Source organism: Camelus ferus, chromosome 4 (assembly GCF_009834535.1).
Source record: "Camelus ferus isolate YT-003-E chromosome 4, BCGSAC_Cfer_1.0, whole genome shotgun sequence".
NCBI lineage: Eukaryota > Metazoa > Chordata > Mammalia > Artiodactyla > Camelidae > Camelus > Camelus ferus.
The window spans coordinates 22,278,224-22,299,057 of NC_045699.1; the positions used below are offsets into that span (position 1 = coordinate 22,278,224).

The 20,834-nt window shown below is 41.3% G+C and overlaps 1 long non-coding RNA gene across 1 annotated transcript; it reads right to left on the bottom strand.

The window, feature by feature from the left end:
• Positions 1-1,928: 1,928 nt before the first annotated feature.
• Positions 1,929-19,655, bottom strand: LOC116663385. Its single transcript, XR_004319629.1, has 3 exons — positions 19,645-19,655; positions 9,800-9,804; positions 1,929-2,263 (listed from the first exon to the last, which is right to left on the bottom strand). It is a non-coding gene; the product is annotated as an uncharacterized LOC116663385 (long non-coding RNA).
• Positions 19,656-20,834: the final 1,179 nt, after the last annotated feature.

Here is a 20,834-nt window from a genome sequence, read left to right on the forward strand (position 1 = left end):
ATACACACCATAATTTCTTTATCCAGTCATCTGTCGACGGGTATTTAGGTTGTTTCCATGCCTTGCCTATTGTAAAGAGTGCTGTATGCAGTTTTTATCATTACACTGCCTACCACAAGTAGGCCACCAGAAATGGGACGTGTGCAGTTTCTGCCTTCCTGAGACTTGAGCTCCACTAGGCGGAGCTTCCATTATGTTCTTCTGCCGGCAGTCCTGACGCCACGCCCTGCCCACCATGCTGGGCTTCCTCTCCCTGCTCGGCTGCCTTCCCCCCTGGCCCAGGAGACCTGTGTGATTTCCCCTGAACGTACACATGCAGTTGCTTTGATTTCTGTTACCCGCTTCTTCTGCCAGTTCAACAGATCTACCTTCTGAATACCACTGACCTCTCAGCATAAGATACCTGATTTTTGTAAACAAGGGAAAAACATGTGATAAATGATCTCAAGTGGAAAGAGTAGGAAACAAAATTTTATATAAATCCTGTTTACAGCTATATGAAAAACGTGCGTGTATTCTAACAAGGTTTGAGGGGGGAATTATTATATATTATTACTAATAAACTATATTAAGAGTGTGTGTTTATTACATTTTTCCATTGAACTTGAATAATTAAAATTAACACAAGTAACTGAATTTAGTTGATATGACATGTCTTTGGTGAACATCTGATGGTTCCAAGTTTCCACAACTTTTAAAAAACTACTCGCAAGACGATCGACGTGATAGGCCTCTAACAACACAGTGACCTTCATGTCGCCTTTTTCTTCCTTTTAAATGGAGGGGCAGACGCCGTGCCTGGCATTCTGGACCCTCTGCTATTCTCCTTGGTTTCTCCAAAAGATGGAAGAGTGCTGACAGTGATCCTGACTGCATATTCTCTGCTCTCCCTGTCCCTGAAATACAGTTCGTTAGGGCTGGGATACCTCCTCCCGTTTCTTCTTTACAGGGTTTGTCCTGCCTTCTCTGAGAATCAGCCTTTCTATCTAAAAGAACAGGGGGGTGGTTAGACAAGATTGCCCCTAATTCACCTTCCAGGTCTGAAAGATTACATTAAGGACAACCGTGTGCTACATACAAATGTGAAAAGGTCTATCAGATGTACAGAAAGTGTGAAAAACTGAACTTGGAATGATACATATGTACATCTAAATTTAACTAGGAATGGTATAATCCAGCAGTTACTTTTGATTGTAAAATCAAAATTATTTGACTTCTGAAACAAACACTTGAAATATATTTTAAAAATTAAGAAAAAGTGCTGACATTCTGTGTAGAAATTTTTATTCCCAATATTATTGTGATCCACTAAAAGACAATATATTAGCCAGTCACAAAAGAACAAGTAATAGATGATTCCACATATGAGCAATCCAGCATGGTCAAATACAAGACACAGAAAGTAGAATGGTGGGGGGAGAGGGGAATGGGGAGTTACGGTTTAATGGGTGCAGAATTTTAGTTTTGCAAGATGAAAAGAGTGTTGTGGATGGGTGATGGTGGTAGTAACACAACAATGAGAATGTCCTTGATGTCACTGAACTGTATACTTAAAAATGGTTAAGATGGTAGTTTTTCTGTTATGTTATTCAAATGCAGAGAAGCCTGTTTCACTCTCATATATTTATACTTTTTTAGAAGTAAAATACTTAGAAATAAAATTAACAAGAACCTATGAAATCCAAAGGAGAGAAAATTTAAAATTGTACACAAATACAAAATTGAATAATTGGAGGGACATGCATAGTTCTAGGCAGGGAAAATCAACATGTTAAATGGATTATATAAGAAGTGTATAAATTTAATGTACTCTTTTTGCAAAAGTAGATAAATTGATTCACGGGTATATATCAAAGATACATATGTGAGACTACCCCAAAATATCTTGATATTAAAATGTATTCTAAAAACTAAAGAAATTTTAAAAGGTTGATATTGTTATTGGAATAGACAGACAGATGAATGTCACAAACTAAAATTTAAAAATAGAGCCAAATACATACATACATTTGCTATATGATACAAATACATTCCAAACCACTGGGGGAAGTGAATGATGATGATGATGGCATTGGCTAGTCATTTGGAAAAAATTAAGACTGCTTCTCCTGCCAAAATAATTGTGGAGAGCACAACAATTTAAACTTAAAATCAGTTAGCAAGTACATAAAAGCACTAAAAGAAAATGTGAGAATGATTTTTTTGTAGGAGTGGAGTGGAAAGGCATTTAGTATAAATACTCAAGGCCCACAGTAAAGAAATACTTAATAAATAGGACCATATCAAAATTAAATACTTTTGCAGAGAGGTACTGTGAGTAAAGTGAAGAGAAAATGTGAAGTCTAAAGTCCTTAAGATACAAGAGGCTCTTGGAATTAATAAGAAAAGGACCAACAGCCCAGTCAAACAAATGGACAAGAAAGTTGAATCAGTTCACCCAAAAAAAAGTTAAAGTAAATAGCTTATAATCTTATTAACAAGATGTTTATTACAATTCAAATAGGAATACAAATCTGAAAAGTGATTTATCATTCTGCATATATCAGATTGACAAAGATCTAATTCGTTCTGTAAGAAAGAGTTTAGGGAAACAGATACTTTTATCCCCTGATGGGAAAGGTAGGAATTGCTGCAAGTTCTTTAGAAAGCACTTGTGTAATAAATACCAGTATTTTAAATAAACATACCAGTAATTTTATCCAGTAATTCTAAGAACTTATCCTGAAGATACACTGTCACTTGAGAGCAAAGACATATGTGTAAAGTATGATCATTTGATTTAATATCAGAGGACTAAAAACAACACATCTATCTATAAATAAAAGAGCTTTTAAGGAGATCATGGTACATCCATGCTATGGAGTATTATGCAGTCATAATAAGAATGAGTTACATCTGAGTATTAGATGCAATAGCTTAGGAATAGACTGATAATGGAGCAAAATAGCCCAGAAATAGACCCATCCAGATATGTTCATTTCATATTCAGTAAAGAATAACACCAAATAGCTTTTAAACACAGTGGCTATTAGTAATTCTTTTAAAGTATAAATAAAATAATAAAATTCTATGTTTGCCTGTCAGCTGGCAAATATTTAAAGAATGGTACCATCAGTATTGCCAGGCTGTTGTTTTATTCATCTTTTTTTTGACTTATTTAGTTAGTTTTGATTGTTCATTCACTCACTAGTCATTTAATTAATATTTACTATGTAATATATTATACATTATGCCAGGCACTGAGCTCTTACTGCTACAAGCCCAGCTGATGAAAGTATATACCACAATTACAGCAGTGTGAACCTACAGCTTAAAATGTTCCTGCCTTCCCCTGAACAATTCATCTTCTAGGAGTTTACCCCACATCAATAATCAGGGAAGTGTGCACAGGAGTAGTTGAGAGGATGTTCAGTAGATCATTGGTCAAAGATCACGAAATGGTCGAAAGATTCTCCACCCTCAGGAATGAGCAGACCTCCTCCTATAGTGTGGGTGTTACAGCTTCTCTTGCCGCGGTGATGGGGTCCAGTCCTCCATCGCTTGAATCTGGGTTAGATGTGTGATGTGGATTGGCCAATGACAAGACATTAGTGAGTGTGTTGGAAGCAGAGGCTTGAAAACCACTTGTCCACGGGCGGGGCTTGCTGTCTGAGACCCGTGGCCATTGTGTGAAGGAGCCCAGGCCAGCCCACTAGGGGATGAGAAGCCCTGTGGACAGAGGCCCCAGTCATTTTAGCTGTGCCAACACTCACGGTCTCCTTAAAATATCACGAGTTTAAAAAATTGGTTGTCATTTTAAGCTGTGAAGTTTTGGGGTGATTTGTTAACTAGTGAAAGCTAATTGATAAGGCACTCTTTGTAATTTCCAAAAAGCAATCCACTTGTATGTGCAACTGGAGACTGAATAAATGAAATCTCATTCATTCGTGCAATGAAAAAATGAGACTACGGTCAAGAATGATGACTTTGATATATGTTTACTGATATGGGAAGCAATTCTTGATGTGCTGTTAAGTGAAAAAAGAAAATTGTAAGACCATATGTAAAATCTTTCTTTTTGTGTAGAAAACAAAAGCCTAAGTAAAAAACCTATGAATACATCTGGCAGGTTATACTCTAATGTTAACATCAGATTATTGCTAATGTTTCATTTCTGATTATTTTAAAATATTTGATATTAATCTTTGCGTACTCTATTGCCTCATTTGTCTACTTGGACTAAAAGAAAGAACAAGGAGGATTTTGTTTTATGTAGAAGAGATACTGAATGCAGTCTCTGATTTCTATAGGTAATACTTCCGTTAACTCACTTTTTAGAAAAGCCGTTGTCTGTGTCTATGCCCTGGTCCCCGAGGCCGTGCTCTTCCCTTCTCTCGCCTCACCTTTGCTTTGTGTCTTTTGCATCCCCTTTATGTCTCTCTCCTTTCCTGCTTTCCTCCCTGCGGTTGTTGGCTTCCAGGAAACATTCATTATAATTCTATTCTTTGCTTCTGTCACAGCACCTTTCTATCTCGGGTTCCCGTGCTGGATCTGTGTTTGCGGATGAAACCTGAGAGCACTTGGCTACAGACATACTTTGGCTTCTCAATAAGCAAAGTAACCTAAGGAGGCTGGGGTAGGACTAACGCTACCGAGTGCGCAAGGATGGCGCAGATAGGGGAGGTGGGAGATGGCAAAGTTAACAAATGGGGAAAATGCTTTCAAGCTCAGTGTCAAAAAGAATGGAATGACAACATGTTTCACCACACACTCTCCCAAATACCTGCTTAGTGTTTATATTGTGGCTTTGACTAATGAGCTGAGTATCTGTTCCAGAGCATTTTAAAAATTCTGACTAATCTTGAGGTAGCTCCTTTTTACTGTTGGAAATAGTGAGTACCAAAAATGACGTAAGTGATGTATCTCAGGGCGAAGGAAAATCCAGTGTTAAACATGACTTGATCACCACTAGTGGTCTTTGTGCTTTCAGAGTGTACAAATAGGCACTCTGAAAGGAGTGTGGCAGTACTGCTGGGTATTTTCAGAAGTAAAATGACAACTTGTGATTCAAAATCTAAAACACCAGTGAATGTGCAAGTAACCATTAATGGGAAGACAACATCACTATTTGTTTCTGCATTTCTCCTCATCTCCCTCTCTCTCTGTCCATCTTTGCCTACGTATATCTCATGCAAACAACATGTTTTTAAAAAGTGAGTTTACATAGGTAAAGGCACTGTGTTTATATAGCATTTGGGGGCAGTTTCTGAGCCCTTGTATCAGGTTTTCCAAACGCTCAATCAAAATGCTAAGTGATGCAGTGTAATTATGTGGTTTTGTGAGCTTCAGGATAGTTTCTATTTTTTTAATTGGTTCAGCCTCACATTTTCCCTAATAGTTAAAATGATTTGAGGCTTGGAGCCATGAAATCTGCTTAGTGGAAGGTAACCCTGCCCTGGGAGTCATTCACTGGGCCTGGGGAGGAAAAAAGAAGTGTTTCATATATTATCAGTATAAATGGCTGCACCCATGCTAAACTGTAGCAACTGTTAACGGTGGGTGTGTGTTAATCCATAATCATAGTTGAACCGCTTTCCTGGATGTAACCAAGGATTTGTCTATTTTCGGTACTTTAATACCATGTGTTACGTATGGAAATAAATTCCTCAAGCTATATAAAATCAGACTAAAGCACATTTCCCTTCAGTGTGTGCTCTAAAATCCATGCCTAACTTTCTTTTATTGGAAATCCATATCTTATTGGGCTGTGCATTTTTCTGGCTGTTTTTCTTCATAACTTACTACTTTTAAGTCCAAGTATATTGAAGGAGCAGATAGTGGTGATACTAAAATAATGTGAATTGAACTAAACCATTCTCTTTTTAATCACGTAGAAATTGTCCCATAGCTCCAGTGAAGCCTACTTACTGCCCCCGTCCCTCCCCGTGAGAGAAGGTTGGAGGCTGAATCACACCTGTTGGGGGATGGCGGGTGGCAGTACTTAAATTCAAAGGGCGAGTGGTTTGCCAGTTCAGTAAGTCAAATTAGTGCTTTCAAATATGGTGTACAGAAACTGCATCCGTTAAATCTTTATTACCTGTTATGTACCAAGGACGTGCTGGGCTCTCTAGATACATCTTCCCAAGACTCTGTCCCCAGGAAGATGGAACTCAGGTCTAATGGAGACACAGTCGCACTGCAGTGTGATAAGTGGAAACCATAGAGGAAAGTATGCCTGACAATTACTTGGTCACCTTCGACTGGAGAAGCCAAAGAAGTCTGCAGAGGAGAAGCAAATCACTGTACACACGGAGATTTCCAGCCTGGGCACTGGAGCAGACAGACCTGGAGATAAATCACGTTTGTGTGGAGAAACTCACGCCGTGACCTCGGGCAGACTTAGTCATCTGCGCTCAGCTTTAGTTTCCTTATCAGTAGAAATGGGATAAATAATGCTAGTGAGGAAATACATGTCAAAAGCTTAGCACAATCCCTGGTCCGTAGTAAATTCTCAGTAAATGGTAGTCCTCATCACACTCAGTCACCACCCGCACAGCACAGATGAGGAGATTAGACTGAGGCCTGTGGAGAAGTCACTGACCCCAGTTCGCACAGCTGTTAGTAGAAGTCCTAGGAGCAGAAGCAACTGCAGGCTCTCGGTCCACTGGCGCCTGGGAAGCTGAGAGCACTGAGAAGCCAGGCTTCTTCTGGCATCTTCCAGGCTCTGTCCAGGCTGTGCCCCTCTGTGTATCAACAAACAAATGACCATACTCCCCCTGTACAAGTGAAAATGACATGTCCCTGGTAGGGCGGGAAGTTGCTGTTCCTTCTCTGTGAATCTGGTCTGAGATGGGCCAAGTGGGGACATCAGAGGAGGAGATGGAGGAGAGAGAAGGATAGGATGCAGAAGGGCTGCAGGACCAGAGAAAAGGCTCTTTATCATAAGGGATCGGCATTAAAAACCCAGAGCAAAACTGGCCTGTTGTCTCCAAAGCACTGGAAACAAAGCAGTATTGAGTCATCTTTCTCCTCCATCATGCCTTTGCATTGGAGTGAGAGGAAGCGGAGGAAATGGGTCCCTTCTGAAACACTGACCTTAAGAGTTAATGGGGGAAGGGTTCTGTCTAGAGCCAGGGGGCCCAGAGGGGCCTTATGAATGGATTTGGCCTAGGGGACAGTAGAGAGAGGGAAGGAAGGGGATTTTTTTTTCCCAAGTGTTGTTTCATTTGCAGAAAGTATGGTAAAATGCATAAATCAAAAGCAAAATGGGCCTCTTTTGGTCCAAGCGTCTGAAGTTCTTTAATAAGAGACCCTTGCACCTGTCCAAAGCTCCGGAGTCCCCTGGAAAGCAGCAAGAATTGGGGGTAGTTGGGGTTGAGTTTCTTGATGATGCAAGGAGAAGGGGGCAAAGAAGAACCCTTGTGCCTCCTAAATCATCTTGGAACTCTGAGAGCTGAACTGCAGCTGGTAACACCCATGTCTCCCTGTCACAGACGAGCCAAACTGACCTCATTCAAGCTCTGTCCTCCCAGAAAGTTCATAGCTGTGCAGAGCTCCACAGCTTCTTATCTGGATCTCCAAACAATTCATGCAACTAAAGCGTGGAATACTCTCCTTCTGCAGGCGAGGGCCTTGCAGTTCAGAAAGGTTGAATGATGTGTGCAGCTGATAATGCTAGTAACTGGGAGAGCCAGGACTTGACTTTCCGTGCTTCCGCTTCTGTGCCCAGTTCCTTTCCCCACAATGATCTGCTCTGCTGTAATTCATGTCTCTGCACATGTGGATTAGCTCATGCACAGTTGGCCAAGGAGAAATGATGATGGTATAATGAGGAAATTGTGTTGGTTCATACACAGTTTATCCCTAGCAAAGGGACCTGGCATAATGAGAGTAGACTTACAATCTTCGGCAGGAGAGGAAAAAAAGAATTAGCTTGCTGCTGGACTAGCAGGAGAAGCCCCTGTCAGTTGTAGTTATAAATATTCAATTTGGAGACTAGCCTCTGGGCTCCCACCCCAGGCGTGCATGGCCTCCAGTTCACGGCAGGTTGTCCTCCAATGCCCACCTTCATGGCAGCTGCATGGCTCACAGTTCCACTTCTGATTGCATTGTTTCATCTCTTTTCAGCCTTGCTCTAATTTTTAGCATTTCTATTCTATTACTTTTGTGCATTTTTATATCTGAGATGACAACCTACAGTCATGCTAACCTGCCTGCTGGGCAGTTCAGTTTATCTCCCTAGCTGTCAATGCTCATCATTTTTGTTGGTGCTCTGGTTACAAAATGGCAGAGGTTTTGAATGGTCTAGCCCTAACCTGGTGTTTCCCATTAGTCCTGTTCCTTGGCCCCTCAGCTGCTGATGAGGAATATGTATTTACTGTATTAAACACTTCATCCACATTATCACATGAGGTCATAACAAGAACTGGTCATATAAGATGAGCTGTGTTATTAAATTCTATTATTACCCCCATTTTACAGAGGGAAAAACAGGCTGAGAGGTTAAGTAACAGCTTCAAGTGGCAGAATTGGAGTTACAGTCCAGGTCTGCCTGACTCCATTCATACATGTGGCTAGTGGTGGCCATATTGGACAGCACCGCTCTAGCCCGTTGTGGTGCTCTGCTCCCTGGTGTCAGTTCTCTGAGTTTAATGGCATTCTGGACTTGTAATCTGTGAAATTTTAAAATAATGTCAAATGGCCTGCCAATTGGGAATACAGAATCAATTCTCAGATTCATAGAGTGGTTGTTTTATAAGGGACCACTTGTCTGGTTCACATTATAATGAAGTATAGTGCTAAGATATAAAAGAGTATTTGACTTCCTCTCTGTTTTTTCTTTTTCCTCCCAAGGCCACGTGGATGTGGTTAGCCTGAAAAGGAGAAAACTGAGAGATATTATAAAAGCAAAGTACAAATACCTGAAAGGCAATTTTATGAGAAAAGGAATTTAACGAGAAATGTCTATATGACCTAAGGGGCATGACTGGGAACGATGGAGATGCCCATATGGATAACAATGGATAGAGGACAGTCAAGTCTGTGGGAAGAGACAGGAGGCCGGCTTGGGAGGTAGTGGACTCCTCGCACTGGAGCTGTTCATGCAGAGTCTGGACAGCCACTTGGTGGGCACGCTGCAAAGGCAGCCCATGCACTGGGGCAGAACTGGCCTATGTTCTTACATTCCCAAGTGTCTGTGACTTTAGAATGACAAATTATGTTCTTAAGTTTTGCATGATCCCCTTCTAAACCTAAACTTAGATATTAGTATATAGATTTTGGCACCATAGTGAAGACATCTGTTTAGTTTAAATGTCCAACATTCAGTCAATAAGCTCCCTTGTGTAATGCCTGCCATTGGGTAGAAGCTGGATCACTGCAAAAGAAAATGACATGCCTTCTTGTTTTATTTTGGAAACATCCAATAAGGACCCATTAGCCTTTGAATTGATGATGTGATGTCAAGACCATACTACCCAAGCGAATCTGCATTTCAGAAGATATATCATTGGTTTATCAACCCTTGAAAGCAGAATATGGTGGCAATCTGAGGGTTACCTCTTCAAAAAACAGTGATGGGAAGGTGCGTCTCAAAAAACATCCAAAGTCAGGAGGAGCCTTGTAGCTACATTAATATTAAATACAAATCAGACCATGGTAGTCATTTTAGTCTCAGGATGACTTGCTCTACATTTTGGATAGATTAGCTCAGTGTTCCTAACACATATGAATTATTATGGACTGAATTATATTCCCCCGAAATTCATATGTTGAAGCCCCAAGCCCCCAAATACCTTAGAACATAACTGTATTTGGAGACAGAGCCTTTAAAGAGGTAATTAAGTTAAAATGAGGCCATTAGGGAGGGCCCTAATCCAATCTGGCCAGTGTCCTTAAGAGAAGAGGAGATTAGGATAACACCATGAATGCGTGCACAGAGAAAAGGCCATGTGAGGACAGGATGAGAAGGCAGCCCTGTAAGCCAAGAGGAGACGCCTCAGGAGGAATCAGTCATCCTGACATCTTGCTCTTGGACTTCCAGCCTCCAGAACTGTGAGAAATCCATTTCTGTGGTTTAAGCCAACTATTCTATGGTATTTTGGTATGGAAGTTCCAGCAAACTAGTACCTGAATTATCCAGAGATCTTCTTAAAATGCATATTCTGATGCAGTAGGTGTGGGGTGGAGCCTGAGTCTGCATTTCTAACAAGCTTCCAGAGGATGCCGTTGCTGGTCCAGGGATGAGGCTTTGAGTAGCAAGGAGCTGGGTTGGGTTGCAGCAACAGTTTTACTCTGAAATCACAGTGGCTTAACAAAATAAAGTTTACTTCTTGCTGAATATCTAAAGTGAGTGGGCTTGGGTGAGGCCATCTATATAGCTGTTTAGGAACTTAAACTTCACTACCTAGAATATTGTTTGTTGCCAAGTCAAGGAAGGAAGGCTACCCATGGACTCTTCATTACCTCAGCCTGAAGTGATGCACATAACCTCTGCTTATATCCCATTGGTTAGACTTAGTCATGTGGCCTTACCTAACTGCAGGAAGTCCAGGAAGTGTAGTCTTCCTTGTGCCTAGAAACAAGGGGCTACCTGGATACCTACCAGTGAGAGTAACTCTGCTACACCAGTACATTTCCACTACACGTCCATTCCGATTTTACCCTTTCAGACATTTCACTGCTATCCAACAACAGTGTTGCATGGGAATAGGAACATTCTTGAGTTTCCACTTGGGAAAGGAATGGTAGCATTTTCCTCTGACAACCCACTAAACTAGATTGTAAACAGATACTTGGGGTGGTGAATACAACCTACACCCTCAAGGTATTAATATTATGCTCTCTTTGCCTTGCAATGATCTCCTTCAGAGACCATTCAAGATGCCAATCACTGGAGAAAATGGTAAAGAGTTTAACTATCCTTATTCTCAGTCCGTATATTCTTCTACAGTATTTTGAAAACAAACTTGCTCTCAGATTTCCATATCCTTGGAGCTATATGTATTCCTAGAAGCTATCTTTTAGAGAATCAGGCTGATTGCAAGTCCTTTGAAAAACTCTAAAGTATAGTTTACATAATAGAAAGAGAAGCTTGTAAGGAAGACAAGGGTTTGAGTCTGACTCTTGACAGATGTCTCAGCAAGATGAGAAGCTCAGAGATCGGAGTGGGGGAAAGGGTGGGAGCAGGAAGTCATGATTAAGAGGTTCAGAGTACCTCTTTAAAAAAAATTTTTTTTTACTGAAGTGTAGTTGACTTACTATGTTACTTTCAGGTGTGCAGCAAAGTGATTCAGTTAGACATATACATACATGTATGCATTTTCAGATTATTTTCCATTATACGTTATTATAAGAAACTGAATATAGTTCCCTGTGCTATACAGTAGGTCCTTGTTGTTTATCTATTTTATATAAAGTAATGTGTAACTATTAGTCCCCAGCCCCTAATTTATCCCCAGAGTACCTCTTTTTAAAGGTTCCTCTCTAAAAGGAACGAATAATAGTATCCTAGTCTTTGCCATAAAACAAGTCTCAATAAACTTAAAGGAATGAAATTATATAGCAGATGTTCCTTGACTACACAGTATTGAATTAGGAATCAACATAAGTAAACTATCTGTAAAATATCCAAATGTTTACAAAGTTAAAAATACACTAGTCCATCATCTCTGAACCAAGAAAAAGTCATGAGACATTAGAAAATATTTTTAAATAAATAATAAGAAAAGACAGTATATCAAAGTTCATTGGATGCAGCTAAAGCAGTGTTTAGAGGGGAATTTGTAGGTTTGAGTGAGTTTAAGAAAAGAATAAATGTATAAAATCAATGATCTGTGGTCAACCTTAAGTAATTAGGAAAAGAGAAAAACTCAACGTTAGTTTTTAAAAAGGAAATTCTAAAAATAAGAGTGGAAATGAGTGAAATAGAAAACATATAAGCAGTAGAGGAAACAAAGTCAAAACTTGTTCTTTGAAAAGATCAATAAAATGAATTAGACCTTAGCTAGACTGATCAATGAAAAAAAGAAAAAGAATTACCAATTTCAGGAATGAAAGAAAGAAGAGTTATTATGATACGTTCTACAGACATGAGAATAATGATAAGAGAATATTATAAATAATTTTATACCAATTAATGTAGCAACTTAGATAAAATGAATACATTTCTTTAGAAATATTTCATTAAAATTGGCACAATAAGAGATAGGATGTCTAGATAGCCTGTAGCTACTAAAGACATTACTTTAAAACTTTTCCAGAAAGAAAACTAGGGGCTCAAATGGCTCCACTGGTGAATTCTATCAAATATTTGAGGAGGAAATAACACCACTCTTTTTTTTAATTGGAGTATAGTCAGATACAATGTGTCAATTTCTGGTATACAGCATAATGTCCCAGTTATATATAATATATAATATAATATATATACATATATTCATTTTCACATTCTTTTTCATTAAAGGTTATTACAAGATATGGAATATAGTTCCCTGTGCTATACAGAAAAAAATTGTTTTTTAACCTATTTTTATGTATAGTGGTTAACATTTGCAAATCTCAAACTCTCAAATTTATCCCTTCCCAACCCCTTTTCCCTTTTCCCCCAGTAACCACAAGATTGTCTATGTCTGTGAGTCTGTTTCTGTTTTGTAGATGAGTTCATTAGTGTCCTCTTTTTATTTCCTTTTTTTTTTTTTTAATTTCACATATAAGTGATGTCATATGGTATTTTTCTTTTTCTTTCTGGCTTACTTCACTTAGAATGACAATCTCTAGGTCCATCCGTGTTGCTGCAAATGGCATTATTTTATTCTTTTTCTTGTCACTGAGTAGTATGCCACTATATAAATATATCACAACTTTTTTATCCAGTCATCTGTTGATGGACATTTAGGTTGCTTCCATGTCTTGGCTATGGTAAATAGTGCTGCTGTGAACATTGGGGTGCATGTATCTTTTTAAATTAGAGTTCCCTCCAGATATATGCCCAGGAGTGGGATTCCTGGGTCATACGGTAAGTCTATTCCTAGTATTTTGAGGAATCTCTATACTGTTTTCCATAGTGGCTGCACCAAACTACATTCCCACCAACAGTGTAGGAGGGTTCTCTTTTCTCCACAGCCTCTCCAGCATCAGTCGTTTGTGGACTTTTGAGTGATGGCCACTCTGACTGGTGTGAGGTGATACCTCATTATAGTTTTGATTTGCATTTCTCTGATAATTAGTGATATTGAGTATTTTTTTTTTATGTGCCTATCAGCCATTTGTATGTCTTCACTGGATAATTGCCTGTTTAGGTCTTCTGCCCATGTTTGTGTTGGGTTGTTCATTTTGTTGTTGTTATTGTTGTTGTTATTAAGTTGTATGAGCTGTTAATATATTCTGGAAATTAAGCCTTTGTCAGTCACATCATTTGCAATTATTTTCTCTCATTCCGTAGGTTGTCATTTTGTTTTGCTTACGGTTTCCTTTGATGTGCAAAACCTTATAAGTATAATTAGGTCCCATTTGTTACTTTCTGCTTTTATTTCTATTGCTTGGGTAGACTGCCCTAGGAGAACATTGCTAAGATTTATGTCAGAAAATGTTGTTCCTATGTTTTCTTCTAGGAGGTTTATATTGTCTTGTCTTATATTTAAGTCTTTAAGCCATTTTGAGTTTATTTTTTTTTTATATGGTGTGCAGGAGTGTTCTAACTTCATTGACTTACATGCAGCTGTCCAGTTTTCCCAACACCACTTCCTGAAGAGACTGTCTTTTCTCCATTGTATATTCTTGCCTCCTTTGTTGAAGATTAATTGACTGTAGGTGTGCAGGTTTATTTCTGGGCTCTCTATTCTGTTCCATTGATTCGTATGTCTGTTTTTGTGTCTATATCATTCTGTTTTGATTACTGTATCTCTGCAGTATTGTCTGATGTCTGGGAGGATTATTCCTTCAACTTTGTTCTTTTTTCATCAGTATTACTTTGGCAGTTCTAGGTCTTTTGTGCTTCTATATAAATTTTAGGGTTATTTGTTCTAGTGCTGTGAAAAATATCATGAGTAACTTGATAGGGATTGCATTAAATCTGTAGACTGCCTTGGGCAGTATGGACATTTTAACAGTATTGATTCTTCCAATCCAAGAGAATGGAATACCTTTCTAGTTCTTCAAGTCATCTTTAATTTCCTTAATCAGTGTTTTGTAGTTCCCCGTATATAAGTCTTCCAACCTTCTTCATCAGATTTATTCCAAAGTATTTTATTGTTTTGGATGCAGTTTTAAAAGGGATTTTTTTTCCTTTACTCTCTTTTTCTGATATTTCATTGTTAGTGTAAAGAAATGCAACTGATTTCTGTATGTTTATCTTGTAACCTGCTACCTTGCTGAATTCTTTTATCAGCTCTAGTAGTTTTTGTGTGGAGCTGTTTGGGTTTTCTATACACAGTATCATGTCATCTTCATGTAGTGACAGTTTTTCCTCTTCTCTTTCAATTTTGGTCCCTTTTATTTCTTTTTCTTGCCTGATTTCTGTGGCTAGGACTTCCAAAACTATGTTGAATAAAAGTGTTGAGAGTGGGCATCCTTGTCTTGTTCTAGATTTTAGTGGGAAGGCTTTCAGCTTTTCACTGTTGAGTATCATGCTGGCTGTAGGTTTGTCATAAATAGCTTTTATTATGTTGAGATATGTTCCCTTTATACCCATTTTGGTAAGAGTGTTTCCATAAATGGCTGTTGAATTCTATCAAATGCTTTTTTCTGCATCTATTGAAATGTTATGTGATTTTTGCCCTTTCTTTTGTGGATGTGGTGTACCACATTGATTGATTTGTGGATGTTGAACCATCTTTGTGTCCCTGAGATGAACCCAACTTGATCATGGTGTATGATCTTTTTTATGTGCTGTTGGATTCATTTTGCTAATATTTTGTTGCATCTATGTTCATCAATGATACTGGCCTGTAATTTTCATTTTTGGTAGTGTCTGTAATAACACCACTCTTGTTCAGAAAATAGAGAGGAAGAGAATAGTTCCCAGCTCATTTAATGAAGCTAGCATTATATCGATATCAAAAACAAGGTGATTGCAAGAAAGTTACAGAAATGCCCCTCATGAATAAAGATACAAAAATCCTTAACAAAATACTAGCAAATCAAATTGAGCAATATATAAAAAGAATAATATTTCATCAAATGGGATTTATCACAAGAATGCAAGATTGGCTTAACATTCCAAAATTAATTATTATTAATCCACAGTATTAGGAGATTGAAGGAGAGTTCTATGATCATCTCAAATAGATGCATAAAAAGCATTTGACAAAATTCAACTCACAATCATGATTTTAAAAGACCCTTAGCAGGACTTTTCAGTTCTAATCTTCATTTTCTTAAAGTAGAATTGTCTTTTGAACATGGTAAATCAAAGATGCTTTCATTCCACCTTCTTCTTGTCCCAGAACATGATCACCCTGTCTGCTTCTGAGGAAGAACAGAATCTAAGAATCATGTCTGCTTCTGAGATAAAAACAGGATGAACTTCAGGAACAGTGATTGGTTTTAGACAATGACAGACCTGGTTTTGATTCCAAGCTCCAGCCCTTACTCTGGGACAAGTAATTTGTCCTAAGCCTTGACTTCCAATTTTGTAAAATGTGGAGAAGAATAGGAGACTTAGTCGTGAATCTCTCCTATCTTTGCCTTGACTGTTCTTGTGAGGAACAGTGCCCAGTTCTCTCCTCTGGTCACTTCTGTGAAGCCTTTCTCGATTTCCTCCACTCTTGCAAACCAGACGCCTTCCCGGTTACATGTGTTCTTGGCACTTCTGCATCAAAGTACCCGTCATAGATGTAATTTTGTACTTACTTGTGTGAACATATGATTAACGCCCCCATCACTGCCCTAAACTATAAGCAATGCCAGGGTAAGGAACATGTGTATTTTTGCACACTGGCACCTAGTACAGTGCCTGGCACGTGGCAAGTAGGTGATAAATATTTGCTGGAGAAGTGATGAGTGGGAAAGACCAGTGAAACCCAGAAACTCTGCCATCCATCCTCCCCTCCCTCCTCTAATTCCAGATATACACCACCCCCCCCCCCCACCAGCCTGCCTTTGGGGGCTTTCTTTTCCCCTTTGCATTTCCCTGAGTTCCTTTGTACCAGCCTTTACTTGGCTTACAGTTGTAGAGGAAGGGAAGGGAGGGGGCAGGTGTTTGGGGCAGTGGGGAGATTTGTCTCTTAATAGCAGCCTCAGAGTGATACCCCTGCCCTTAAGGAACCCTGCAGCAGGAGACACAGTGATTAAGAACTCAGCAGCCGTCTTTATTCCCTCCTAAGAATTTCTACACTGGAGGGCACTCCAGGCCGCCTATCACGGCTCTCCATCAAGGCTTGGGGGTTTCATGTTTATCTGTGTTACTCATTAAGTCAGACTTGCACCGCCTCCCTGAGTGTTCTTAGGAGACTTGGTTGTGAAACTCTCCTATCTTTTGGCAAGACTTGCCTTGTTAAAAAGGGCCAACAGGGCAATATATTGTTACTCTGCCTTCACTGCCACTTTTTCATCTTATTCTCTGCCTTGTAAAAGCACAAAGAGAAAGTAACTGTCCCAGCCCGGTGGGCTGGGGACACTCATAGACCAGGCAGGCTTCTGCAGGGTTGTAGGGTTCAGAAGTGCAAACATTTAGTTGGAAGTGCATATACTTACTTTCTTTTCCCAGTTTTTAATTTTGAATTAATTGTTCATTCATAAGAAGTTGCCCCCCCAAAATGTCCAGAAAGGTAGAATTGAACATCAGTGCGAAAAACCTAAAAATAAAACGTCACAGTAAAATAGTTTAATAAGATGATTCTTCAAACAGCATCTAAACCTGCACTCTTCACCTTCCTTTTTGTTTTTATTTATAAATGTGAGGGATGGGCATTATAAAATTTCAAAGAGTGCAAAAGCATATAAACTGCAAGTTCCTCCCCATTATTAATTGAGTCAATAGCCGAGAATCTTTTCCTATGCTTAAATGAATATACAAATACGACTGAGTTGTTTATCAAAAAAATGGGATCGTGTTATCCAGCAACCTCCTTTTCTTTACCAGAATCTAAGTCAAAAATCTTCCCGTGTCAATGGACAGAGCTGAGGCACACTCTTATAAAAAATACTTCAAACACATGTTCAGACACTGTGGCTTTTTTTTTTTTTTTGGAAACTTACTCGAGAAAAGTCAGTATAATTTAAGGAGGAGCACACTTCAATTCCAGAGTCACTTGTCATTAAAAAGAAAAAAAAAGGCATGTCTAAGGGAAGCTCAAGACTGTCCCTGGTCTCAATCAAATCATCCTTCTCTGGAAACAAACACCCGTCTTCAGGGAAAGCTGCAGGTGGGTCATTACTGGTACGTCTCCAACTTCAATAACCAGTTGTTTCCATTCAAGCGCTCAATCTCCTTGTTTGGACAGGTAAGAAATCTGCTGCCTGTTTCAAAAATGGCCTTTTGTCCAGCATGCTGGACATGGCTCAGGGTGTCCCTTTGGGAGTCCTTTGGGAGTCCTTAGGGATGGGTGAGACCTATTAAGATCAGGTCAGGACGGCACAGTGGGAAGGCGACTGGATGCCACGGCAGCAGGTGTGGGGGAGCGGGGTCCTCCCAAGTGGGCACGTACCACCCCTTGCACAGTATCGGCTCAGCTTTGGCTGCCTCCCTGAGGAGATGCCAAGGGGCCCCTGATCCCCTTCTGAAAGTATCACCAGGAGGGGACAGCGAAGGCGCCGCATTGTGGATGGTAGCCGGCCATCCGGATGGGCTCAGATACTGGAGAGGCAGGCGGCCCTCCGGGCAGGAACCCCTGTCAGTTTCACCTTTGGACTCATCTCTTCTCCCCAGGCTCAGATCAGGAGGCTTGGACTTGAGGGGATTGCAGTGCATGATGATAGCCCTGAGGGTGAGGGAAGGCAGCTCGTAAAATGGGCGGAGGTATGTTCCTGAGTCCTCGGAGAGGACGGAAAGCTGGGACTGCTTTCCTCTGAATCAGAGTGACCGAATACTTTTTTGCCTCCTTCTCCCTCATGTGCCTCACATGCTCTTCTCTGTTACCCTCAGCTGACCCTGGTCCCAGCGGAAGGATTACAGAACTTTCCTGACCTGAACCCAGGCTTTTTCTACGAGGTCTAGGTAAATGACTGTATAATGTGTCTGACTCGTCCAAGCAGGTTCTTAGTGGAAAATGCTCACTTCCTATCATTAGCCGGACTGGCCATTCTCCCATGTGTCTTCATTTTGGATGCACCAGCTCCCCCTCAAGCCTGGCCCTCAGGAGACACGGCAGACTCCCCCTCCATCAGCCCACACACCCAGCACCTGGTCTTCTGTTCTCCATGACAACTCTCCACCCCCATCACCGCTGTCTGAGTTCAGCCATTCATTTGACAAACACTGGAGTGTCTGTGTGCAGCCTCTGGGCATGGACGATGGGCAGACTCAGACTTCATCATCCCTGCCCTCCTGGAGCACATGGTTTAGGAAATTAAAGCCTCATCAGTTTCCCCCAGGCCTTCTCACTGGGCTTCTCTGCTGGTTCTCAGCTTTGCTAACTGGCTCATGCCCCATGTAGTCTCTAGCACATTAAAAGAAGAAAAGAAAAGCCCTAATAAATAACCCCCCAAGCCAATTCTCCGTCCTGTGTCTCTTCCAGGCTGTAGAAGGGAAGAAGCACTAGATGTGAAGTAAGAGAGCAAAGGCCTTTCATTGTCTGTGTGACTTCTGGGAAGTGGCAGGTCCCTAACCTTGAAAATGGAGTTGGAGCCAACAACCCAACACGGAGATTTATCTTGATTTTAGTAATAACTGCAGCTTGGGATGAGGCCTTACATTGCCTGCTCAGTCGTGATAATGACCCTAGAAAGGAAACTTACTGAGCACAGGGCTCACGTACGCAGCCTTAGGTTAGATTAGAATTGAACAGCAGGGCCCAAGGCCTAAGAATAAAACAAGTCACAACAAGATAGTTTAATGAAATGATGCCTCAAATAGCACCTAAACTTGTGGTCTCCCCCATGGGTCAAGAGCCCCGAGTAGTGCCCACTCCCGTCCATGGATCCCAGGGGAGTGAGGCGCCCCCCAGGCTGGCGGCTGTGCAGGGGCTGGAGCGGAAGCCAGCAAAGGCCCCGGGGAGGGGCAGAGGGGGCCCCTCTGCAAGGGGTGCGGGCACCGGAAGGGCTTCATGTTTGCTCCTCACTCTCTGACCTTCCCTCTCTTTCTCTCCTTTATCTCTTTATCTCCCTGTTTCTCTTTTTTCCTGATTATCTTTACAGCTCTCTTTTTAATATAAACCTCTCCTTTTTAGTGGGAGAGTTGTTTCTGTCTTCCCTATCCTCAGTTCCCCCTTAATTATAAACAATATGATTTGGGTCAAATTATGGGCCTCTGTTTCCTTCTCTGTAAGTAAAACATTGGCAACAACCACACACAGAAGTCTTCTTCACCTGGCACGATGTTAAGCACTGTGCTTACAGTAATTGATGGAATTCTCATGACAGTCATAAGGTGCTTTCTTATTACTAATTCCATTTTCCGGATGAGAACACTGAGGCAAAGAGGTTAACTGACTTGCCTCAGGTTACACGACTAGCTGGTAACAACACCATGATCTGAATCCCAGCCACTGTGGCTTCAGAGCCCTCCACGTCGTGTCGGGCTGCTTCTCAAAGAGCAGAGCCCGAATCCTCAAAAGTAGTGCCCAGTACAGCAGCCTGTCTGCAAAGGCTAGGCCTCCACCTCGGCTCTGGGCGGACCCCTAGGTCATTTGTGAGAAAGAAATCAAAGCGCCCCCAGGACATAATTGAGCAACAACTGGTGATTGCTTAGCACTAAAGAGCTGGCTTTTTCCAAGCTTTTGTTCTACTGAGTGAGGTGTGGACATGGGGGGAGGTGGCTACAGGCAACTATGGCTGTAAACCTAAGAGGGGAGCCTGGGGGTCAGGGAGAGAACACAGGGCAGGGACAAATGCTATGGAAAGAGGAATTTGAGGAAAGAGCCTGAGATTTGAGGAATTTTAGAGATTTAAACCAAGTGGGAAGTTAGCACTCTGCTCATCTCCCCACAAAGCTTCCTCGTTAGACACTATCGCTTGGGGAGTTTCATTGGTGTTTTTTTTAACACCTAGTTAGCCTTTTGACCCGGGTCAGGTGAGATCAGTTCAGCTAATGAGTCCAGTCGCCCTGGCTTCTAGCTGTGGGCCCGTTTGCCCGACCTCTCGGTGCACAGACTCCGTGGTTGCACTCAGAAGCTTCACTCCGGGTAAAAGGCAGCCTCCAGGCCCCAAATGGTGAGTACTCAGCCCCTGGGCAGGCGTTGCGGGAATACAACCCTGATTCTGAGTTCATTCGCTTTCTCACTCTGCCAGGGACCCCCAGTCACCTGTTCTGTGGTGTTCCCCAGCTGTGCAAGTGAAGCAGGCAGGTTTGTTATTTCTACCCCATCTCTCTGTTCCCCACGCTTCACACAGTGATGGAGAAATGCCGCAGCCTCTCTCCCACCGGCTTCTTCCCTCTCATCTCTCCTGGTTTCCCACTTGTGTTGTCAGCTCATCAAAGGAGGTGGCCCCGCAGTGACAATGACAACAAACACTCTCAGCAGACAGACCCGTGTATTCGCCTGCCACGTGCCAAGATTATTAAAGGATTCTGGGGCAGGCAGCAAAGTGTTGGTGGCTGAGGAGTGTTCTCAAACCAGCACCTCAAAGTCCGGCTCTGCCCTAAAAGAGCCCCTCGGAGGCAGCGCAGCAGAAAAAGGAACAAGGGGGTCCTCCTCGCACTCAGAGCAGCTGAGAGAGGGGGGCGGTGGCAGGGGCTGATTGCAGGGGAAAGGGGGGAA